This window comes from Acomys minous (genome assembly GCF_964271855.1).
Source record: "Acomys minous genome assembly, chromosome: 8".
In the NCBI taxonomy this organism is placed as follows: Eukaryota; Metazoa; Chordata; class Mammalia; order Rodentia; family Muridae; genus Acomys; species Acomys minous.
In genome coordinates this window covers 41591754-41613031 of record NC_140489.1, presented here as the reverse complement: position 1 = coordinate 41613031, position 21278 = coordinate 41591754, and the positions used below count along the sequence as shown (strand labels likewise).

Here is a 21278-nt window from a genome sequence, read left to right as displayed (position 1 = left end):
CAGATGCCAGTGTAAAAACACAATCCCTAACAGTCAAGACAAGGTGGGCTTCAATAGAGCCCAGCAACCACAGCAGGCCCTGACTATTACAGCACAGTCAAAGCAGCAGCCGCAGACCTTAAAATAGCCTTTATGAATGTGACAGATGAATATGAATAAAGAAACCTATGAAAACACAAACAGTGGAGGGAAATGAATAAAACAGTTCAAGACCTGAAAGAGGAAGTAGAGTCAATAAAGAAAACCCAAACTAAGGGATATCTGGAAATGAAAAATTTAGAAACTCAAACAGGAATCAGAGGCAAGTCTTACTAACAGCAATAAAAGAGATAGGAGAGAAAATGTTGAGGATGGTCTTGTGCACCTTGTATGCAGATGCTGATTTCTGTGCCCAGAGATCTGGTTACAGTCAGGAAGTAGGCATTGTCATTACCATGAAGAGTCTCCTGTCTCAATGCTGTGTAAAAATCGTTCTCCATCATCTCTGATTGATTAGTAAAGAGCTGATCAGCCTATAGCTAGGCAAGAGAGGAGAGGGTAGGTGTCCTGTCAGGTAGGACAAGTCGACCAGGGTCCCTGAAAGATGGCATGGGGATTGAGGGGACAGAGACACGAAGAATGGAGCCAGGACAAGTCCTGATCGAGGCTCGACTTTATTTTACTCCAGCATGGCTTAAATAGCAAAGATACTACAAGCTCTTGTACAGACTCACTTCCCCTAGCCCCCCAGGCAGGCTTAAAAGAATACACTCCTCTGAATAGTTCCCTGTCAGAACTTCCTTGTTTCTTTCATCTTAGACAATCCAAAGATCAACAATGCAAAGGTCACAGCATGCAGCCTAAGCACAGCTCCCCACATTTCATCCTTCTTTCTTAATTTTGGTTTTTTGAGACAAGGTTTCTCTGTGTAGCCTTGGCTGTCCTGGACTCACTTTGTAGACCAGGCGGGCCTCGAACTCACAGCGAACCGCCTGCCTCTGCCTCCCAAGTGCTGGGATTAAAGGAGTGAGCCACCACACCCGGCCCCTTCTTTAATTTTTATGAAGCGACTGTCTTAGGTTGGTGAACTAAAAACCCTTCTTACCCGTCATCAAGGTCCCGGATACAATTTTCACGGGCCTCTGTCTTAGGCTGATAGTGATTTAGAGTCACTCTTACCCGTCTTTGGCTGCCTTCATGTCACACAGGGTTAGGGAAGTGCTTCAGCTCTGTACCATGCATTGTGCTTGTATCAGCTGTGAATGCTGACGTATGAACTGTGTCAGGCAAGGAAGGAAGGCACAGGCTGTTAAGTTTCAAGCCCTGCCATCCCTGCCAAGGATAATCCATATTGCAGAATACTGCTAATTCCACAAAGATGATGTTGAATGCAAATCAATTAAATCTAACTACATTAGTCTCATAAGGAGTGACACAAATTCAGGGAAATCCAGCATGACATTGTAACCTACTCAGTTGTCTCAAACCACTAACCTCTTTTTTTAAAGTACGTGAGACATTTTTAGTTGTCTCAAACCACTAACCTCTTTTTTTAAAGTACGTGAGACATTTTTAGTTAAGTCATTAACATAATTAGCAGTCTGTACAGTTTGAGTTAAAGCAATAGCAGAAACAATAGTAGATCCGAGAATAATAACGAGAGACACTACCACTTAACAGCACATAAGGAGCATGAACACAAGCCATCACAGGTCCCTTTTCAGTTCTCTACAGTCCTGCAGATAAAGCTGACTCTAACAATTAGGGTGGGAAAGGACTTCTACTGGAATAATCACTAGTGTTTACAGCACTCCTTTATGAGGCTTCTGGAAGGGAAATATTCCAGGAGTCTCTGCAAAGCACCGTTTCCAAGGTAGAGGCAGGTTAGTACATTCTCGAGGTCTGCAAGGAGGATGCCTCATAGATACTAGAATACTTGAATTCTCCTTTCCCCTTCGTATACAGGGAAATCAAGCAGTCGAGTGTTGTTGACATATCACCAAGACCTCTACGTTATCCCAGGAAACAGGTTCAAGAAAAGGAGGATCAGGAATATATGTCCAATAAACCTTCGCCTCCAACTTTGTGATCATCAGCCAACTCATCCATGCCAGCATCTATTTGATGCACAAGCCTCTTGGGTAGCCAGTGTGCAGCATCATGTTCCTGTGAGAAAATACAGACAGAGCCTCGACCACATATTAATAGAGGGTCGGGTCCATTCCACTGTCCAGTTAAAGCATCCTTCCATGTCACTCTAGTGAAGGATGACTGAGTATTAGTATGCCAGAACTGACCAGCTGCACAATACCCTTTGGCATCAAGCAATAAAAAATTCAGACTAAAAGCTGGGCGTGGTGGCACAGACCTTTAATCCCAGAAGCTGGGAGGCAGAGGCAGGTGGATCACTGTGAGTTCAAGGCCAGCCTGGTCTACAAAGCAAGTCCAGGACAGCTAAGGCTACACAAACGTTGTCACGAAAAACAAAACAAAACAAAAAAAATTCAGAATAAAGAGAACATGACTTAAAGCATTTTTGGGTGATTAGGGATATAGCTTCTCCTTTACTTTTTTTTTTTGGTTTTTCAAGACAGGGTTTCTCTGTGTAGTCTTGGCTGTCCTAGACTTGCTTTGTAGAGCAGGCTGGCCTCGAACTCACAGCGATCTGGTTTTTAATGGTAGAGTGAGCTTGCTCCACCATTCCTTGTCCTTGAGGACTATAAAGAATACCTGTAATATGCTTTATAGAGAAAGAATCACAAATTTTTTGAAAAGCTTTACTAACGTACCCTGAACCATTATCTGTCTTAATAGCCTTAGGCACACCAATGTGAGAAAAGGCAGACAAACAACAGGCAATAACATTTTCTGTAGCTTCTCCAGACTGGCGAGAAGCAAGTATGTACCCAGAATAGCTATCTATGGAAACATGATGGTATTTCCAAATCCAAGTACATGTGTAACACCCATTTACCAAAGTTGATTAGGCACCAGCCCTTTGGGACTAACTCCCAAATGTGGTACAGGTAAAAATTGAAGACAGGTTGAGAATGTCTTCACTATGGCTTGAGTTTATTCTTTAGTAATCCCATAGTGAAGTATTTCTCCAGTATAACCAGAGTCAACAACTCCTGGTGCTACATGTGCCCTTTCATAATATTATTTCTTCTTCCCACAATTAGTCCCATCATCCCTGGAGGTAAAGGTCCATAAACTCCAGTGGGTAAGGCTTGCATTCCCATTTCAGGGGTTAAAACTGTGTAGGTGGAGGGACTGATGTCCAATCCTGCACTTCCCAGGGTTGCTCTGACAAGTTGTAAAATGGATTTGCGGGACTCTGAGGAACAAATCTCATGGCCCCATAAACTTGTTTCGGGTTCTCAGGGACCTGGGGCTGGCGGCAATTCCCATCACCCTGCCACTGAGGCAAAGGCTGCCCTTGAGCATCAGTTGGAGATTTCCACTCATTAACCCAATGCTTACCCTGCTTGCAGCAAGGACAAACTCCCGGGGTATTTTTATTACCCCCTTTATTGTTGTCTCTAAACGGCTGTGGACAATATTTTACTTGATGACCTTGCCGACCACACCCAAAGCATCCTTACCTTCTTTTCACTTGCTGAGCGAGAAGTGACTGTACTGTCATTCCTTATAAAGCTGCAGCTATAGCCAATCCTTGATAATAGGATCAGCCAATATGAGCACACAATTTACTATATCCTGTCAAATCAGTTTTATTTCTGTAGGGCCTAATCACAGCACGACAAGGAGAATTGGCATTTTTAAAGGCTAATTGTTTCACAAAAGGAATTTCACTTTGAAGATTGCCAAAAATTCTCTCTGCTGCTTCAAGCAACCTATCCACAAACTCCTTATATGGCTCATCAGGGCCCTGCGTAACGCTGGATAAGATAGTGCTCGGATCTCCTTTACCAGGGAGTTTGCTCCACGCTCTTCGAGCAGCCAGAGCAACTTGTACATACACTCCAGGAGGATAATTAATTTGATTACTGTTATCCTCAAATGGCCCTTTTCCTGCTAACATGTTAAAATTCCACTGAGCTCTCCCTGCTTGAGCATTACGTTCTGCAGTCATTTTTACAGCATCCATAAAATGTGTGTTTCATAACAAATAATCTCCTCCGCTTAAACATGCTTTACGTAAGATTTTCCATTGAGCAGGAGTGAGATCAGTATCCATGAGTGCATCAACCATTGCTGTGGTAAATGGAGCAATGAGTCCATACTGATCACAAGCAGTCTTCAACTTTTTGATTTGTTTCCATTTTATAGGGGCATACTGTCTGACTCGGTTGCCCTGAGGACCTAATATGTCTACAACTGGGAAAGCGAGCTCACCATCTATCTCTTGTTCTGCATTTCTAGCTTTCTGTGTGGCAGTCTCTAATGGAGACACACCCTGAGGACTGTTTCATACTAAACCGGGAGCCTTCCCTTTCTGTCCCCAAGGATTTCCCCCATCATCATCATCATCACAAATTTTTATTCTTTCTAATTCTCTCTCTAATTGTCTCTGTCTCTTAACTAAGCTAACCTTTTCTTGCAGAGTTTGAACCTTTTTCCAAAGTTCTTCATTAGGGTCCCGTTTTGCCATGGAAAACACTGGATGGGCTGTAGGCGGAGGCCACCAGTCAGGCTCATGACAGAAAGCAACCTTTTTTTTTTTTAATCTTCCTCATTACTAGTCCAGGATCCCGTCACTTCTCTCAAGACCTTTTCAGCTTGGGATATTAATTCTCTTCTTCTGTCACTTTCATGTCGGGGGTTGAGATCACAGCCCAAAGTGAAAAAGCCATGGCAGGTGTCTCTTCGGGTCCATTTGTGATATAGTGACCCTGCCATCTTTCCCCAACTTTATCCCACATCTCTAAATTAACTGCTCCATCCTCAAGAAACCACGGACATACTTCATTGACAAAATCTAAAAACTTAACCAATTGTTCGGTTTTTACCCTTGTTCCTCCTGTTTTAAGCATAGACTCTAATGTTTGTCTGAGTAAGTCTTTACTGCTGCTCTGCCCCATGTGTTCACTGCTCACCTTACTGTTTCTCTGCGAAGCAGGCGACTTCAGCAAAACACTTCCACTTTACTTCAAGAGTGCTCTCAAAGCAATGTCCGTCACGTAACCCGTTGTTTCCAGGAATGTCCCATCCCGTGGGGCAAGTCGACCAGGGTCCCTGAAAGAGAAAGTGGGGATTGAGGGGACAGAGACATTAAGAATGGAGCCAGGACAAGAAGTCCTGATCAAGGCTCTATTTTATTTTAAGCAAGTACGGTTTATATAGCAAAGATACTACAAGCTCTTGTACAGACTTACTTCCCCTAGCCCCCCAGGCAGGCTGAAAAGAATACACTCCTCTGAATAGTTCCCTGTCAGAATGCAAAGGTCACAGCATGCAGCCTAAGCACAGCTCCCCACAGGTAGGACTTCTGAGGGTCTCAGATGGGGCAAAAGAAGAGAGGAAGAGAGGGGGAGGTGGCCATGAGGAGATTGGCATGAGGACAGACAAGAAGGAGCAGAAATAACCAAGGTGAGACAAAGACGGGAAGTAGTGTGGGGCACGTGGCTGGGAAGTAGCCAGGCTAGTATTATCGGGTTAGAATAGATCAATATCTGCCCAGCTGTAGCGATTAAAGCTTAATAACAAGTGTTATCAGTCTCTGTCACTAATTGAGAGCTGTAACAGGCAAAAGACAAAGCCCTTACTTATACTATATTTCTACAAGAGAAACTCAGACACTGAAGACAGGATAGAAGAAATGAGTATCTTGGTCAAGGAAAATGTTAAATCTAAAAAATCCTGGCAGAAACACCCAATATATCTGGGATACTATGAAAAGACTAAATATAAGAATAATAGGATTAGAAGAAAAGAAGAAATGCAGGTCAAAGGCACAGGAAATACTTTCAACAAAATCATAGAAGAAAATTTACCTAACCTAACAAAAGAGATGTCCATCAAGTTACATGAAGCATACAGAACACCAAATAGACTGGACCAAAGAAGAAAGTCCCCTTAATACATAATAATCAAAGCACTGAATGTATAAAAAAACCAACAAAGCCTATTAAAAGATGCAAGAGGAAAAGACCAAGTATCATATAAAGGCAGACCTCGTAGAGCAATTTCTAACTTCTCAATGGAGACTTTAAGAGTCAAAGAGTGAGGTTGGAAAGATGTCTCAGAGATTAAGAGCACTAGCTGTACTTCTAAAGGTCCTGAGTTCAATTCTCAGCAACCACATGGTGGTTCACAACCATCTATAATGACATCTGATGCCCTCTTCTGGCCTGTTGGCTTACATACATGCCAAATATTGTATAAGTAATAAATAAATAAATGTTAAAAAAAAATAAAAAAAATAAAAAAGAGTCAGAACAGCAGGCTGGAAAGATGGCTCAGTGGTTAGGAGCACTGTCTGCTCTTCTAAAGAACCCGGGTTCGGCCGAGTGTGGTGGCGCACGCCTTTAATCCCAGCACTTGGGAGGCAGAAGCAGGCAGATCGCTGTGAATTCGAGGCCAGCCTGGTCTACAAAGTGAGTCCAGGACAGCCAAGGCTACACAGAGAGACCCTGTCTGTAAAAACCAAAAAAAAAAGAAAGAAAAGAAAAAAGAAAGAACGAACCCAGGTTTGATTCCCAGCACCCACATAGCAGCTCATAACTGTCTGTAACTCTAGTTACAATGGAGGATCTGACACCATCACACCAATGCACATAAAATATAATTAAAAGAAAAAAAGAGTCAGAAATGTTCTACAAACTTTAAGAGATGCCAGCCTAGACTACTATACTCAACAAAACTGTCAATCACAATAGATGGAGAAAATAAGGCATTCCATAATAAAACCAAATTTAAGTAATATCTACCTACAAATTGAGCCTTACAGAAGGTGCTAGAGGACTCCATCCTAAAGAGGTTAACTACGCCCAAGAAAACACAAGGAATAAATAATCCCAGATCAGCAAGTCATAAGAGGAGAAATGTACACACCCCACAACAACAAAATAACAGTAATCATCATTATCTCTCAATTGATATTTCTCAACATCAATGGTCTCAATTCCCCAATAAAAAAGACACAAACTAACAGAATGGTTATGAAAACAGAAACCATCCTTCTGCTGCATCCAAGAAACACACCTTGACACCAAGGAAAGACATCATCTCAGAGTAAAAAGGATGACCAATATGTTACAAGCAAATGGACCTAAGAAGCAAGCTTAGTCATTTTAATGTCTGACAAAATAGATTTCATACCAAAACTAGTCAGAAGAGATAGGGAAGGACACTATATACTCAAAGAAAAAAATTCCACCAAGAGGACACGGCATTTCCTTTTGTCTTTTTTTGATTTTGTTTTTTCCAAGAGGGAGTTTGTTTGTATAATAGCTCTGGATGTCCTGGAACTCTACAGACCAGACTAGCCTCGAACTCACAACGATCTGCCTGCCTCAGCCTCCTGAACGCTGGGATTAAAAAAGTGTGCTACCACGCGGACGACATTGCATTTCTTAACATCGATGCAGCAAACACAAGGACATTCAAGTCTGTAAAAAGAAACACTTCTACATATTAAATCTCACATTGGCCCTCACACAGTTAATAGTGGGAGGTTTCAATATTCCACTCTTGGCAATAAACAAATCATCCAGACAAAAACTAAACAGAAATGCTGGAGCTAACTGACATCATAAACCAAATGGACCTAACAAATATCTACAGAACATTTCACTCAAATATACCTTATTCTTAGCACCTCATAGAACCTTCTCCACAACTGACCACATACTTGGCTACAAAGCAAGTCATATAAGAAAATTGAAATAACTCCTTGTATCCTATCTGACCACCATGGATTAAAGCTGGATCAACAACAACAGAAAGTTTACAAACTTATGGAAATCTAACAAATCTCTACTGAATGAAAAATGAATCTAGACAGAAATAAAGAAATGAAACTTTATAGAATTGAATACAAATGAATTCACAACATACCCAAACTCATGGAACTCTGTGAAAGTGGTTCTAAGAGACAAGTTCATGGCACTAAACGCCTACATTAAAATTTTGAAGAGGAGTAGAATTATGGAGCACCATGGAGGACACGTAAGGGGTTGGTCAACAAAGCAAGTCCAGGGCAGCCAAGGCTAACAGAGAAACCCTGACTCAAACAAAAACAAAAACAACAAAACAAAACAAAAAAAACTGAGGCAGCACCAAGGACCAGGTCCTCCGCATATACATTATGGCGTCCAGTTTAGTATTTTTATGGGATCCTGAGTGTGTGAATGAGTGGGTCTGTTTTTTGTTTGTTCTGTTTTTTGTTTTTTGAGACAGGGTTTCTGTGTAGCCCTGGCTGTCCTGGACTTGCTTTGTAGACCATGCTGGCTTCCAACTCAAAGAGACCTGCCTGCCTCTGCCCCCCATGTGCTGGGATTAAAGGCTGTGCCATTGCCCAGCTGGTCTCTTTGTTTTGTCCAATTAAAACATATTAGATTTTGTTTTATATTATATTTTATTATTATCCCTTAGGAACCTGTTAGTGTTCTAATGAGACAGAAAGAGAGTGGATATGGATGGAGGGAAGGTTGGCAGGAACTGGGAGGAATAAATGGTGGGGGAGGGGTATGAACTGTAATCAGGAAATATTGTGTAACAAAAAACAAGATGCATTTTCTTTTTCTTTTTTAAATATTTACTTATTTATTATGTATACAGATCTCGTTATAGATGGTTGTGAGCCAACATGTGGTTGCTGGGAATTGAACTCATGACCTTTGGAAGAACAGTCAGTGCTCTTAACCTGAGCCATCTCTCCAGCCCAAAGATGAATGAAAGGAATAAAAAAAGTTTAAGGTCACTATCAATGACACAGTAAGTTCAAAGGCAACCTAGGCTAACTGAGTCCCCATCTCAAAGGCTAGGGTCGGGATAGGGAGCAGTAAGATGGCTGAGAGATTAAAGGCCCAAGCTACATCAACCTAGCAACCTAAGTTCCATCACAGGAACCCATGTAAGGGTGGGAAAGAAGCTCCACAGTATTGTCCTGGGACCTCCACACATGTACAACTACACACAAGGCCCTCCCCACAATAAAAAATAAACTGTACAAGAAAGGAAAAATGTTTTATTCAACTGATTACAAAGAATAAGTATTTTTTACCTAACACCTAAAACTGTTGACTAAACACATTATTAGAAGTAGCCTCGAGCAAAAACATAACACAGTCAATTTTTTAATTCCTATACTTATAAAACCAGAAAATGTATTATTTAAGAGATTCAGGCTAAAGGATTGGGAACACAATACCATGGCAAAGTATAGGAGCTGGAGAGATGGCTAAGTGGTTAAGAGCACTTCTTTTTCTTACAGAAGACCTGGGTTCAATTCCCAGCACCCACAGAGTGGCTTACAACTGTCAGGAACTCCAGTTCTAGGGCGTCCAAGGCCCTCTTCTGGCCCCAGCAGGCACTGTATACAAATAATGCATTTTAATACATGTGGACATACATGCTCATACGCAATAAGATTTTTTGAAAGTTGCTGGAGAGACGGTCCAGCAGTTTAGAGCACCAGCTGCTCTTCCAGAGGACCCAGGTTCAATTCAACTCCCAGCACCCACATGGTTGCTCAAAATCAGCTCTAACTCTAGTTCCTGGGCATCCAATGCCCTCTAATCCAATGACCTGGATCTTCCACACCAACCAATAAAATGTACCACAGGAGGATCTCTGTGAGTTTGAGCTGAGTCTCAGTGTGTAGCCCTGGTCAACCTAGAACTCACTATGTAGACCAGGCTAGCCTTAAATATCATGATATACTCCTTTGCTGTTTTTGTAAGAACTACAGGTATTAAATTAAAGTGTAAATTTACAAGTGACTGTACCTTCTAGCCATCAGCATTCCACTGGGTAATATGTGCTAGTCAATAAAATGTTTTTCCAACAACAGAATTACAAAAAGGATTGCTACTCTCTTTAAGAATCCCATATCCTTTTAGGTCTCCTACCCTTCAAACTCTATGGGCTACATAAAATCCTTATTAATCCAGCACAAAGTGAATTTCAACTTCCTCTGAATATCAACACTGTGATATTCATGCAGCAATAATTGTATGCAAAGTAAATCAAAGTGTTAATTATCTGTATTTTACGCATTTTAAATTGCTTCTGCCTACAAACAGTATAAACTTTGTAAGAACAGGAAACATTTTCCAATCCTTTTTCGTTTGTTTATGAGACAGGGTCTGACTATGCAGCCCTGGCTGGTCTGGAATTCACTCTGTGTCCCCAGTAAGCACTGAGCCACAGCTACCTTCCTGCCCCTGACTCCTAAGCACAGGGATTACAGGTATGTGTCATTATATCTGGCTTCCCATCTTCTTTTTTTTCTTTTTTTTTTTTTGGTTTTTCGAGACAGGGTTTCTCTATGTAGCCTTGGCTGTCCCGGACTCGCTTTGTAGACCAGGCTGGCCTCGAACTCACAGAGATCTGTCTGCCTCTGCCTCCCGAGTGCTGGGATTAAAGGCGTGCGCCACCACGCCCGGCTCCCATCTTCTCCTATCAATTATTCTATCAATCTGTAGCTAAGCTACTTCCCGTGACAAATACAAACACAAATGTCTTCACTAGAGGAAGATAAGGAGATGAAGAATTACTCACATATACATAAAACAATGGCAGATTAAACAGGAGACTCACAAAACCACCCTGAAGCCTCAGAATCCATCTAACCCCCCTTCCACCCTTTGTTGTTGTTGTTTGAAAGCAGGTTCCTACACAAGAAACAAAGTAAAAAGTAACAATATTTATAAACCATCCATAATCACAGCTTTGAGAATGTAAGTTCATGCCGGCCTCCTTCACTACCACTGCTGTGAGGAAACACCACAGCCACAGCAGCTTGGGGAGGAAAGGGTTGATTTGGCTCACACTCCACAACACTGTTCATCAGGAAAGGAAGCCGGGACAGGAACCCGGCTGACAAAGCTCATGCAGAGGCCATGGAGGGGTGCTGCTTGCTGGCTTGCTCCTCATGGTTTGCTCAGCCTGCTTTCTTATACAGCCCAGGACCACCCTCCCAGGGGAAGCCCCACAATGAGCTGTACCCCCCACCTACATCAATTAAGAAAATGCCTTACAGACTTGCCTTCAGCCCAACCTTACGGAATCATTTTCTCAGCTGAGGCTCCCTCCTCTCCATAACTCTAGCTGTGTCAAGCTGACATAAAGGAGCCAGCACATTCCAGGGAGGCAGAATTAGGAAGGTAAGGAATTGGTCGGGATTTCAATATTAGAGTTCTCTGTCTGCTGAGAGCAATCAATAAATACTAATGTGCTCTCTAGCTACTTCAAGAAACTCAACAAGTATTCAAATGCTACTTTTATTTTACAAAAAGGACTGGATAATCCAGAATGCACTAAGTACTTTATGACATGAAAGTTTTATGTAAAATACAAACCTACACATTAATCATAAGACAAAAATAGCCCAATGATTCATAAATGGCATTATTTGAGAATGGCTCAGAGGACTGTGTTAAGTCTCAATTCCTTTCTTAGCTCTCAATTAAGACTCAAAATACTTTGTAATCTTAAAGAGAAAGTTTAGAATAACTCCAAAAGATAATTCAGTGCTATGTTAAGGTTAGAAGCATCACAGTTGGAAGGAAACAAAACAATTAGCTTCAACTGTTATTTTTGTTCTTCCTTACTTGAAAACAGACTGCTGTTAATGTGCGCTAACAACTTCAGGGCTGAATAATACAGGACTAAGGATCCAAGGAGAAAGAGAAATCAGAACCAAGATAAAAAGACTGACAGCAGTCAGGAAGCATAAACACGGTGAGGGCCGGATGTTTTCAGTGGTATAGCCAAATAAACAGGCCCTTGTGCTCCTGTAAATAATCCTAACTAAATTCACGGGCTTCCCACCGACTTGAAATCAGAGGCGAGACTACTTGATTCTAAGGAGGGAGTCTACGGGAGTGGGACAAGAGAGGACAATGGGGGAAGCTAAACATGGCTTGTCTGTGTATATGGAAATGTCCTGAAGAAATCCATTAAACGTAAGTAGCATATGCTCTCAAAAATGTATTAACACAGCCAGGCAGTGGTGGGTGGCACACGCCTTTAATCCCAGCAGCAGCAGGCGGATCGCTGTGAGTTCAAGGCCAGCCTGGTCTACAAAGCGAGTCCAGAATTTACCCTGGCTTACTTTTGCTTGGTGTGTGTCTGTGTCTGTGTCAGTGGTGGTGCACCTTATCTTTTTCCCCACTTAGACTACTTACTGGTTCTTTTGCGTGTACTAATTATGTGCCATGTACTGAGTGCTGCTCTAAATGTCTTTCACACATTGTACTTTGTTCAACCTTTTGGGAAGTCCTATAAAGTAAGTATATTCACAATATGAGTTTTGTTTTTACTTTTTCTTTTCTTTCTTTCTTTGATTCTTTATTTATCTAATCTGAGACAGCATCACAACAGGCTGCCTCTTTTGTGATCCTCCTACCTCACCGCTCAAGTTCATGGATTGCAGGTGTGCACTATCACATCTGGGTGTTATACCTGTTATTCCTAGTTCATAATTAAGTGAAGTAAAGGTTGAAGAGTAAAGTGAAGCTGAACACGATGGCACACTGCTGTCATTCCAGGGTGTAGGAGGGTCACCACAGTTAAAGGCCTGCCTGGAGTGCAGTACCAACTTTGTGATGCCCTGTATGAAAAATGGGAAAATAAAAAGGGGCTGGGAATATAGGTCAACAGAATACTTGCCAAGAAACCACAAAGTCCTGTGTTCTAGCCTAGAAGGGGGTGAAGTGGGGGTACTTAATCAAATGCACAGCAAAGATTAAACTTAAATTTGATGCCACCCCCAAGCTTCTCGCCCACTCTCTCCATTAGCTACTGGGGACTGAGCCTAGGCAAAGCCTATACCAGTCTTTCTACAGCTCTGGCTGTCCTGAAATTTACTATGTAGCCCAGGCTAGCCCCGAACTCACAGATATCCATCTGCCTGCCTCTGCTTGGATTTCTAGAGGCAAAAATGAAAGATGTGTGCTACCATGCCCCACAAAACCTACTTTTAAAACACTTTCTAATAGTATCTTTCAAACAGTAAGGGATGGGGCTGGAGAATTTAATAGCTAAGAAGTTAAGAGCATTGGTTGCTCTTCCAAAGGTCCTGAGTTCTATTCCTAGAAACCACATAGTGGCTCACAACCATCTATAATGAGACCTGGTGCCCTCTTCTGGCATGCAGGTATACATGTAGGCAAAACACTGTATACAAAGTAAATAAATAAATCTTAAAAAAAATTTTTTAAGCCAGATGTGGTGGCGCACGCCTTTAATCCCAGCACTCAGGAGGCAGAGGCAGGTGGATCTCTGTGGGTTCGAGGCCAGCCTGGTCTACAAAACGAGTCCAAGATAGCCAAGGCATATCTTTAATCTCAGGATTTGAGAGGCAGAAATAGGCAGATTACTTTGAGTTCAAGGCCAACCTGATCTACATAGAGAGTTCCAGAACAGCCAAGACTACACAGAGAAATCCTGTCTCAAAAAAACAAAACCAAACAAACAAAAACAAAAACAAATTTTAAAAACATCAGTTTTGAGATATAATTGAAATTAGCCAAGCCAGAGAAATAGCTCCGTGGGTAAAAGTGCTTGCCGCCATGCCTGGCAACCTTTGTTCTAGACCTAGAAGGTATGTGTGGTAGAAGGATGGCCAACTCCTTGCACAAAATAAAATGTAAAAAGGATGAAGAGAAAGAATTAAAAACTGGCCAGGCCGTCATGAGAAACACTCTCTTCTAGCTACTTATGTCATATCAGTAATTAATGACATCCAAAGGTCATGAGTTCGAGGCCAGCCTGCTCTACAAAGTGAGTCCAGGACAGCCAAGGCTAACACAGAGAGACCCTGTCTCGAAAAACCAAAAAAAAAAAAAGGCATCAAAAAGTCAAGGGGGACAGGCTTAAGCCTTTCAAATATTGACAACATCCTAAGAGGTGCTTATTGCTAGTTAGTTTCACAGCTGGGGAAACTGAAGCATGAACAGAACAGTTAAAAAGAATCAAATAACCTAAATAAATAAATAAGAACAGAGAGAGCCAGGCAAGGTGGCACAGGCCTGTAATCCCAGCACTCTGAGAGGCCAAGGCAGTGTATCTCCTGAGTTTGAGGCCAGCCTGGTCTACAAATTGAGTCCAAGACAGCCAGGGCTACACAGAGAAACCCTGTCTCAAAAAAACAAAAAAGGTAAAAAAATAAAATAAACAGACTGAAGGTACAGAGATAGCAAAGACTCAGGAGTAAGGCTAGCAGCATCACTAAAGTTCTGTGTTCATAATGGCTGGCTCTGTCATTCAAGAAATGCCTAATTCTTTCAAATTTTGATTGATTTACTTATTTATTTATTTAGGTTTTTCAAGACAGTGTTTCTCTGTGTAGCCTTAGCTGTCCTGGACTCAATTTGTACACCAGGCTGGCCTCGAACTCACATCAATCTGCCTTCCTCGGCCTCCCTGAGTGCTGGGATTAAAGGCATGCACCACTGCAGATCTCTGAGTTCCAGAGATCTGGAACCAAAACCAAACCAAACAAGAAAAGGAAATAAAGAGAAACAAAGGACTCTGAGGTCAAGTTTTAAGCAGCTGGCTAGAAGGGGCACTGTCTTAGCAGACCTACAGCACAACAGATCAACTGCCAGGCACACAACCAGGTTAGTTATACTTAGCTTTGTCACAGACTTCTAGCCAATGGAATGTGAAAGAAAATAATGTAGGCCAGTTGTAGGCCTGACCCGCAGAAACTTCCCTCACATGTGTTTCTCTTGGTCCTTTCCCCTCCTAATCAAATCAAAAACACAAATCTTTATGAATTTTCTGTAATGAATGCCTAACAGGAGCTGGGCTTTCACACACTTACTCCAGTGCATCTATACTAGTACTTAGGAAAACAACTCCTGGCTCCCCAAAACTCTGAATTCTAGCATACTGTCTTAAAGAGATAATAAGAAGATAAGTCTCTGAGTGAAGGAAGGGGGGGGGAAACTATGAAGTCATTAGAGAGAGCTGCTATGTTTCACTGAGTAAACAAGGAAAACCCCGCCATTCCAGCTTTCCAAAAAGCCTGCTGTACATTCTCAATTAGGAGCAACAGGACTCAGTGGTTTGAAGTCGTGGGTTTTGTTGTTATTGTTTTTTGGTTTTTCGAGACAGGGTTTCTCTGTGTAGCCTTTGCCGTACTATAGCTTTGTAGACTTAAGCTGGCCTCAAACTCAGAGATCCATCTGTCTCTGCCTCCCCAAGTGCTAGGATTATAGGTGTGAGGCACCCCACCTGGCTTGTTAGTGTGTTGACATAGGCTTTCATGTAGCTCAAGCTGCCCTCAAACTCACTGGGTAGTTGAGGCTAGACCTTGAACTCTGCAGCTGCTACTTTACCTTCTACCCTCAAAAACCCACCTTCTCTATGGCATGCACTACCATTCCCAAATGATTTATTTGGTTGTCTGAATGGCTGGTTTCCTTAACATAAATTCCCATCACCTAAGATCATGCTACTTGGTGCTAGGGAGATGGTTAAGAGCTCAGGTTAAGAGCACTGGTTGCTCTTCCAGAGGTCCTAAGTTCAATTCCCAGCAACCACATGGTGGCTCACAACCATCTATAATGGAATCTGATGCTCTCTTCTCCCCTGCAGCCATATTTACAAGAACACTCATATACATTAAATAATTTTTTTTAAAGATCATGCTACTTAAAGTGGAGGATCCACACAAACCTATGACTACAGTAAACTGGGAAAGAAGCCACAGAATAGCAATATTTCCCAAGTACAGTAATGTTATGATCTCATAAATAAATAATTCAAAATGGTATCGAACACACAAAAAAGGCAGCCAGGTGAGGTGATGCACGCCTTTAATCCCAGCACTCAGGGAGGCAGAGGCAGACAAATCAATGTGAGTTTGAAGTCAGCCTGGTCTACAAAATGAGCCCAGGACAGCCAAGGCTACACAGAGAAACCCTGTCTCAAAACAAAAACAAAAAACCAAAATGACATCAATCAGAATTATGAACTGACTACAAGTCACATAAATTCTTAAGGTAGGTTAGACTTCAATGATTGATTCCAATTTTATAGCAGAGGATTATTCAGTTACCTCTGCTGTTCAAGAGGTGTTCAGTTCTTTCACAGCAGTTTGAAAGTCTATCTTACCAGTTACCTAACATAAACTTCTCTTAAAGTCCCTACTACAGATTCAGTTACACCTTCAGAGCCTTTGTGGGGGGCTGAGTAATGGCTCCCACAGATACCTAAGTAATACCTACTTCCTAGAACCCCCGTCAGCATGTCTCATTATGACCAAAAGGCTTCACACATCAAATTAAGCATTTTGAGATGCAACAAAAAGTTTTGGCTATCTGGGAAGTTTCCTCAGAAGGAGGAGGGCATGGAGACCTGGTTACAGCAGACAGGAGCAGTCAGACTATTGTGAGAGGAAGGAGCTGCAAGCAGAGTCCATACATGCCATGCTAGCACCTGGAGGCCTACCAAGCATTCAAGGCCAGCAGGGGATATAGGGTGAGACCAGCTTTAACAGGAAAAGAACCACAGGCCACAGCAGACAGTCACTAAAGCAGAAAAAGGCTAGAAGGAAACAGATCTTGTAGCTGAAATTAAGGGCCTTACAAGTTCCCAATGCAGATGCTGGAAACCAAACTTTGGTCTTCTATGAGATCAGGATGTTTTTGTTTTTTCTTTTGGTGGCAGGGCGGACAGCGCAGGGTCTCTTTTCGTAGCCTTGGCTGTCTTAGAACTGTGTTGAATAGGTTAGCCTGGAACTCAGAGATCTGCTTACCTCTGCCTCCTGAGTGCTGACATTAAAGGCATATACTACCACACCCTGTACAGAAGGCATTCTTAATCACTGTGAGATCCATTCAGCCCATTTATTCAGTTTTTTAAAAAAGATTTATTTATTATTATGTACACAGCGCTCTGCCTGCATGTACACCTGCAGGCCAAAAGGGCACCAGATCACATTATAGATGGTTGTGAGCCACCATGTGGATGCTGGGAATTGAACTTGGGACCTTCAGAGGGGCAGGTAGTGCTTTAACCACTGAGCCATCTCTCCAGCCCCATTTATTCAGTTTTAAGTCACTAAGTTTGTGGTCATTTGTCATAGTAGACATATGAAACTATGGTGTCTTGTGCCTATAATCCTAGGATTTGAAGCCAACCTAAGATAAACAGTGAATGCAGGGCATCCTGGGGTATAGTGTGAGAGTCTGTCTGAGATTTCTCAGCTGACAACCTAAGTGTGATTCCCTGGACCTACAATGGTGGAAGCACAAATGGATTTCCAAGTTGTCCTGTGGCCTCTCCAATGGTGCGCATGCCCGCACACAGACACACGCACAGACACACACACACTGTAATAAGCTATTTAAAACCAGAAAGTTTAGCCGTGGTTTGCACATAATCCACCCTAAGATAGCAACCTAAACTAGCATAAAAATGGTAAACTTTGAGAAATATAAATATTCTCATTTTTGTTATTAAATAGCTACATAGAAATCTCTTGAGCTGAGAATGTAGCTCAGTTGGTAGTATGTGCCAAGCATGCACAAAGTACTAGGTTCAATCATGGTGGTACATACCTGCAATCCCAACACTCCAGAGTTAGGTAAGTAGGAGGAGCCTAAACTTAAAATTATCCTCAACTAGACAGTAAGCTCTAGGGCAGACTTAACAACCACGAGCCTGTGCGGGTGCTTGATTTTGTTTTTCCTGTTTGATTGTTTTTGGTTTTAGAGAGACCATTGAAAATATAGGGTTTCTATTTTGTTTATTTCTTTATCTTTGTTAGCATCAGAGTGGGAAAGCAAGAAAAAAAACCAAAAAACCCAAAACATCTTAAGCCGGGTGTGGAGCACTGGCCTTTAACCCCAGCTCTCAGGAAGCAAAGGCAGGTGGATCTCTGAGTTCAAGGCTAGCCTGGTCTCTAAAGTTCCAAGCCAGTCAAAGCTACATAGGTTGAGGCCCTGTCAAGAAACAACAATTTATTTTTTTAATTGATTTTTTCTTTATTTATTATGTATACAGTGTTTTGCCTGCATGTACGCTTGTATGCCAGAAGATGTTACCAGATCTCATTATAGATGGTTGTGAGCCACATGTGGTTGCTGGGAATTGAACTTAGGGCCTTTGGAAAAGCAGCCAGTGCTCTTAACCACTGAGCCATCTCTCCAGCCCAAGAAACAACAAATTTAAAAAGCAGTATTTTCAGTTCTATTTGTAATAAATAAAAGCTGCAGCTGCGACTGATGGAGAAGGCCTTTAATACCAGCACACGAGAGAATACGAAGTTCTCTAAGTTTGAGGCCAGCCTGTTTTACATAGTGAGTTCCAGGACCTGAAAAGCTACACAGAGAAACCTGATAGGCTATCTCTACTGACGAAATGAACCAATTCAAGCAGAATTAGAATATGTAAAGGCAGGTCTATTAGAAGCACCTCTCAGGCAGGTTTGCTAAACCCAAGGAATGGGGCCAGGGAAGTCACCATGCAGACTAGGAGACAGAGAAAGTGGGAGAAAGAGCATGTCTGTGTACACACACACACACACACACAGAGAGAGAGAGAGAGAGAGAGAGAAAGAGAGAGACAGACAGACAGACAGACAGACAGATCTGGATTATACAGGGAAGAACTTCTGGGGGAGGGGAATTCCAGCCCCTGGGCTGCAAAGTTCAGGGCAGAGGGAGGTGTATAGTAGCCATTCCCTGTAAGGAGAACCTGGGGGCCAGGTTGGTTTTGGTTAAATGGGCACCTCAGCCACTTGTCTGAATCTCAACAAAACCAACTCAAAAAGCCAAAAAGGATGGAGGAAAGTTAGTTGCAGAAAACATGGTCATGATTTCAGATTAAAACAAAGACATAATTCCCAAACCTCACAAGTGGGAAGTGAAAGAAAACTCAAATGATGTGGGCTGACTTTTGCTTTGTGTTCTATAAAAATGTAAGGTAAAAATACAAACCAGAAAACAAAAAACAAAAACACTTCTCACTTCTGCCCTACAAGTAATATTGTCCTGAACCCCAGACAGGTGGGTGAGTAGTCCACACAGAGCTATCACACACCTATAGGATGTTAACTAGTTGGCCTGTTTTTGCGGTTCTATCCCATGCAGATGCCTTTAAGCAAGAAGCAGACACAGGAGATGGCTCAGTGGTTAAGAGCACTGGCTGCTCTTTCAAAGGTCCTGAGTTCAATTCTCCACACCCACATGTCAGCTCACAACTGTCTGTAATTCTAGTTTCAGAGGATCCTACACCCTCTCACAGACAGACATGCATGCAGGCAAAACACCAATGCAAACAAAATAAACAAATTATTTAAAACAAAATTAAAAAAAAAAAACCAACCAGGGCTGGAGAGATGGCTAAGAGCACTGACGGCTCCTCCATAGGTCCTGAGTTCAAGTCCCAGCAACCACGTGGTAGCTCATAACCATCTACAATAGGATCTAAAGCCCTCTTGTGGCCTGCAGGTGTACATGCAGGCAGAGCACTGTATACATAATAAATAAATCTTTAAAACAAACCAACCAGTGATGTATACTTCAAGTCCACACTTTCACGGATTTATCACAACACTAAAAGACAGTTTAGAAATTATTCTAGTTGTAGGGTTTAAGAACCTGAGGTTCAGCCAGGAGTTGGTGGCACACACCTTTAATCCCAGCAGAAGCTGGAGGTTTTTTTTTTTTAATTCAAGGCCAGCCTGGTCTACAAAGTCCAGGACAGCAAAGGATACACAGAGAAACCCTGTGGGGGAAGAGGAGTAATGGGGTCGGCACAAGCAAAGTTAGGAACCCTTAGCCTGATGCCTTCCTACCTGGAAAACAATAATCAATTAACTGGTTTCTAAGTACAATGTTTCAGATTTTAAAATATTCAAGTTAGGGAAGAAAATAAAAGCTTTTTGCTAGTTGTACCATTTTTTAATTTTACATTCATGGAAGCTGAATTCCCTCAATTTAAGTTGTCAGTTAGCCTAGATGCGACCTTTAATGCACCTACCTCTTGAGTATTTTGCTGTTGCTGTGGATTAGGCTTTTGTGTATGTGTGACAACATTTTCCTAGGAAGCTTTGGCTGGCCTGCCACTCAAAAGTGATCCTCGTGCCTCTGGCTCCCTCCCAGTCAGTGCTGGGGTCACAGGTGTGCACCACCACACGGGGCCAGACCCAGCTCTGCGGATAAATGTGTGGACTGGATGACACGACTTAGCATCGTAGTACTTGGCTCCGTGTCCCAAGTGAGGAGTCTGCTTTCTAACATTAAAAAAGGCCAAAGCCCGGAGGCAGGTGTGGAGTGAGTGTGAGGAACGGCAAGGAGACCCTACCTAACCTTCCAAGAAACTGATAGAGACGACACAGCCTAAGAGCTACTTAGCCCCCGTGTGCGCACGCGCTCCGCCCTCCCGCCCCACCCACTCTCCTCCCAGAGCTTTCCACACGCATCCCGCACAGTGGCAGCCGATCGAGAGAGCTGCCTACCCGGGATTGTCGCCCAACCCGGCCGCGTAGTACGTACCTCAGTAACAAAACCCACACTGGAGTTGGAGGAAAACCATGCTCTCTGCACTGCCGGCCAGAACTCCGCCCTCCACCTCTGATTGGGTATAATCGTAGAGGAAGCTGGAGCGGATTGGCCCATAGCAAAAGGGGCGGACCACGCCCACGGATGCCGGGAACCGCGCGCTTCTGCTTGCTACCTTCCGATTGGATAAGGACAGGAAGCCTGCGCATGCGTAACGCCACCTACAGGGCGCGCAATACATCATCACCCCCTTGGTCAGGTTACCGGAAGTCCCTTGCAATCCAGCTTCCTGGATGTATGGCCAATAGAGGGCAAGAACAACGCGGGTTCCGCCTTTTCACGCGGTTGTGGCTTTAGATGTTCTCCTAGCGCTTCCTTCGCTTCCTCAGACTCGGGAGGAAAATTGTTAGGCACACTAGGGGTCTTCTCCTGTCGGGGAGGCAGGATTTGGTGGCCACACGTGATCACAAGGCCAGCCGACACTGGTCGGTTTGAACGAGCGGTACTTGGCCTTCACTCTCGCCTAGGTATGACTGGAGGTGACGAGAGCCCTCTGCAGGAATAAAACAGTTACAAAATCTGGAGGTAGTTTTGCCTTGGCTTCAGGCGCCTCTGGGATTTGTAGTCCATGATAGTCAGGTTCTGTCTTGT

At 42.8% G+C, this 21278-nt stretch overlaps 1 protein-coding gene across 2 annotated transcripts in view; it reads right to left on the bottom strand.

Moving 5' to 3' along the window:
• Positions 1-20842, bottom strand: part of WDR89 (WD repeat domain 89) — a 41381-nt gene extending 20539 nt beyond the window's left edge. The window contains exons 1-3 of one of the 2 annotated variants that reach the window (XM_084791350.1): positions 20622-20842; positions 5040-5178; positions 1159-1256 (exon numbers count right to left, since the gene is read on the bottom strand). The gene's annotated coding sequence lies outside the window, so the exon portion shown is untranslated. The remainder of the gene's footprint in view (positions 1-1158; positions 1257-5039; positions 5179-20621) is intronic. The other variant, XM_084791349.1, reaches the window with a different exon arrangement.
• Positions 20843-21278: the final 436 nt, after the last annotated feature.